This window comes from Myzus persicae, unplaced genomic scaffold, assembly GCF_001856785.1.
Source record: "Myzus persicae strain clone G006 unplaced genomic scaffold, MPER_G0061.0, whole genome shotgun sequence".
Classification (NCBI taxonomy): domain Eukaryota; kingdom Metazoa; phylum Arthropoda; class Insecta; order Hemiptera; family Aphididae; genus Myzus; species Myzus persicae.
Window position 1 is genome coordinate 1 of NW_019101026.1, and position 4,785 is coordinate 4,785.

At 25.4% G+C, this 4,785-nt stretch overlaps 1 long non-coding RNA gene across 1 annotated transcript; it reads right to left on the minus strand.

Annotated features, from left to right (window-relative positions):
* Positions 1-7: 7 nt before the first annotated feature.
* Positions 8-4,299, minus strand: LOC111027410. Its single transcript, XR_002603778.1, has 3 exons — positions 4,223-4,299; positions 3,920-4,120; positions 8-92 (listed from the first exon to the last, which is right to left on the minus strand). It is a non-coding gene; the product is annotated as an uncharacterized LOC111027410 (long non-coding RNA).
* Positions 4,300-4,785: the final 486 nt, after the last annotated feature.

Here is a 4,785-nt window from a genome sequence, read left to right on the forward strand (position 1 = left end):
TATTCTTACTTTGGCTTAATTTAAGTTTTGAATTTATGATTGATGTGTAAATTAATAGTGATTTCCAAGTTCAATTGTGTATTGTATAATTTCTGAAAAATAAATAATTTATAATAATAGCCATCATTGAATACTTAACAGTGGTTCATAAATGGGCAATGATTTTTTTATTTTTCATTAGTTTTTTAAATTTCAAAAAATATTTCAAACTAAAAATAAAAACGACAATTTTTTAACTATACATGTCACAAGAATAATTGCTTTATATAGTTTTGAGAATTTAGAAATTTATAAAAAAAATCTTATATGATTGAACCGGTTGAAATGGTTTGAAAAAGTCATGGAGATAAAGTAGAAAACACCTTTACCCAGAAAATTAAAAATTTAAGCAAATTTAAATATGAATCAACTGATAACCCAATCAATGATCCATTGCATACTTATCCAGTAAAATATGTGCATTATATATATTATATTTGACTCAGTCATCCAATATATAAATTAGTACGTTTTGAAAAAGAAACATATTTATAAGCTTAATATAATACAATTTTGTATTGACCATCCTCTACCAGCGTATTCACTTAAAAGTATCCATTTAAGCCAAATATATGCCACGTAGGTATCTTTTTTTTTAAAGTATAATGAGTTGACAAAAATTAAAAAGAAATTGAGTAAGTGATCAATATGAGGAAAATATTAAAATAGAGTCAGATGGAGAAGATAATGTATATATGCTTAAACTATAAAAGAATTGGTAGTAATACCTTTAGTTAATTTATAACATTTTATTCTTTACAGAATAAAATTACATAGACAATGAAAAATGTTCTCACAATTTTGTATGGTTTCATATTTAAATATAATAAAATGAGAGATATAATATACACATATTTTATAAATGTAATGTGAACGAAATGAGTATACAATTTTTGGGTGTCTCAAATGAAAATATAGCAGAATGTAAATTCTTAATATTATATTAGCTAATGCCGAAAAAAATATAAAACCTATTGAAATATCCTTCAAATTTCAACTATACAGTATATTAGTAAGGCAGACAACTTGTAACCATCAAAATGTAACAAATATGCATTTGAATACCCACAATAAGTATTTATATGCAAAATAAAAAATATGCATAGAATATTCTTTTTAAAAATGAAATCAAGAATATTTTATTTATTTTATTTAACTGAATTTATTATTTTGAACCAATTTTATTTGTTCCATAATTTCCAATTTTAAATATTGCATTTTATATAATTCATAAAAAACTATCATTCTTCTAGGAAAAATCGTGGCCTGGGGCTAGTCGAAAACTATACTATAGGACAAAAATCAAAAATAACTTTATTTAAGGTTGTATTATTTAAAATAAAAATGTTGGTGGAGAACAAATTGATAAAATTATTAACTGCATTAAAATTATGTCTCAAAAAGTATAAAATCAAAGAAAAATGCCCTGAATACAAAAAAAATGCATTAATATGCAAAATAAAATTTTAAAATTAGCTCGGTGAGAGCATGAAATCAATTGGTCTTTCGTATTTTGCTGTTTTTGTGACTGTGCAAAACAAAATAATATGCAAATGCCACAAGTCCTCTGCCCTAGCGATTGGTAATTCTATAACATATTGAACTATGATTTTTATTACCATAAAAATTAATAGGTTATACATTTTTTTGAACAAAATGAATTATTTTAAAGTTATAATAATATTTATAATTGAAATCGACCAAATATTTGTCTTATAGGTTGTGTGTATAGTATAGACTTGATAGTATTGGGTAAATTACTTTTGAAATTTAATAAAATTACGTTACTATAAATACATTAATTTTTTGTATTTTAATTACATTTGCATTAACATGATTTTTTCATTCAAAAAGTAGGGTGATAGAAAAAAAATATATGTAACAAAATCAGTCAATAATGATTAATGACTAATAAGGATGTGGTAATAAATCGTAAGTAATGATTTAAATGTATTATGGTATATGGCACTATATGTATTACATTGATGATGTAGGTATCATGAAGCATAAAATGTTTTACTCAAACAAAATGTGTAAAACAAAATTACAGTTACTTAATGGACATTGATTTTATAAAGTTATTTTGTCTCTACTGTATTAATTTAAATAAAATATGAAATTATTACAGCTTTACTGTAAAAGTTATTTGGTTAAAGAAATTTGAGGTTTGGGTTACGTTAGTCCACAACTCTGAAGGTCGAATATGAAATATGTTTCAGAATGAGACTAAGTTTTTCAATTGCTAAAATTATTGGCTATCTAGTCGTATGCCCTCTACTAACAACATTGTGACTACAGTATGTGCTCTACCGTTTTTACAACTGTATTTCAAATTTAGACAACATATTCTTGTATAAGTACACCACCTAAAAGTGGTTTTAATGACGAATAAAAATTCTTATTAATAAATTCTATACTATTAAACATTCTTAAATATTACTAATGCACATATTTGTCTCATTTTCGCTTCATTATCATCAAAATTATAAACATAAAAATTATTTTATTTTTTATGTAAAACTTGATTTCACTACTACATTTATTGTACAATACACTTTCAACGATAAGATAAAAAAATTTAGAAATTTAAAAAAATAATAATAGATTCTTCATTTTGTATTACATTGTATAGAATAGTCGACCAATACAGGATCGAAAAATAAATAATGCAATAAAAGAATCTGCATTACCATTAAATTATGGTAATATAAATATAAATAGAAGAGCGCTAGGTCCTAATCTTTATGGCATACTAGGATAATTTAATGTTAGTAGCAGTTACAATGCGAGCAGTCAAAATCATTTAATTAATACTAACAAAAAATAACATAATGTGTGTTACTGGATTAACACAAGCAGCAATAAAATACAAAATAAAAAATAAAAATTCACTTAATATACATTGTTAGTACCTACATTCAAACCAAACATAATATCCAGAGAATTAAAAACTAAACCATACTATTCAAATTATAAAATAGGTTTATATTTGGTTCCCTAGTTAAGTGCTCATGTTTTCCTTTTGAAAATTACTTGAAGTTTTTTAAAAAATGGTTAAGAAACATGTTGAGAAACCTTCGGAGCAAGTAATCAACAGCTATCAAGCTTTTAGACAATTTAATGAATCTAAATTAAATGAAAATTTGAATGGAAAAATAGTATACAAATGCAAAAGATATTAGATAATGATTCCTATGATTAGTAATTACTTTATTTTTTTTTAATGTTAATTTATATTATAATGTTATTTACTTACATACCTATAGTATATATACAAATATGATGTAGGTAAATTACAAAAAATATAAAGCCATTATGATAGCTTATTCTGTTGTTTATTTTTATATAATTATTTATTTTTTGTGTTAAATTATCTTGTTACATAGATCATTATCATAATATATTTTTATATATTTACTAATGAAAAATAGTATTTGTGAAATGTTGGTATCTGATATTAATATAATATCCAATGTTAACAATTATTGTTGTGAAAGGGTTCAAACATTATTTATCATGTATTTTTAAATCCATAAACTATAGAAACAATGTTTATTATAATTAAATGAATATTTAAAAATTTATGACCAATGGAAATATAACATTTACTCAGTACATAATTTTTTTTTAAATATTTATTAAAAATATTGAATAGATATATATGTGCTCTGTGGGATAATATAAAAAGCATTAAATACTTAATGATACTGTCCCATTTTAATGCAGGCATATAGTTTTTATAAAATATTGTTTCCGACATTAAGGTAAAGCGATTTAATGTGATTAAAACATTTTTCTAATTTGTCTACATATACACTGTATATTATGATATCGGGCCGTAACTTTCAAGTTAATGTCCACCCAGTAAGACGGTACTCACTCGTTATTAACATTATGGGTGAACTCGTCAGATGAATCGGGAATTTGATCGTCCATCGACTGCATATATGGTTTTAGCAATGTTCCGAGTAATCGTTTAATACTACGAAGGCTGCAGCTTTAAAAAGAGTTGACCTTAGAAGATGACAAGCGGGATATAAACGAGTGCAATGTATAGACTGTAATATCTCCTTACATTATTCTGAAATATCAATAATTTTAAATTTTAAAACCACAACGTAATATTCCCATGTCAATAACAAGTAAAAACAAATCCACAGTTTCTAGCACGTGTAATACTTACATTATTTTAGGTCGGTTGATATTGAGACATATGACAAATAAAAGGTAGTCTGAGAGCAGAGAAATCGAGTTGTCCGCCCGACGCAATGGCGACGTTGTACACGTCGCGGGACGAGAAAAATGCCAGGGTGGAACTCGGCGTCGCAAGGAGCTTGTATGTCAAGGAGTATAAACATAAATCATAGGAATCTCGAAATTTTCATCCACGTCAATAAGATACGACGTTTGGTCAAAAATAAAAAATAATACAATTTAAATTAGTAATTAACTATATGAAAATAGAATTCATAGGCATTTGCATAATTATTTAATTTTCGTTATTTCAATCGCTTTTTATTTTTAATTTAAAATGTCAATACCACATTAAAATTATGGAGGTACGTCTATAACTCCCTGGGGCAAATTGTCCCAGCTTAACAATTGAAGGGGACAAAACGACTGTTTACACAGTTGTTACTGTCGTGAGTTAACCCGTTTTACAATATAAATAAATAGGACTAAATCGCATTATAAGAATAGTAACACAGTCAGGGAACCGGTCTGCTATCTCTACCTTCTTCAAAA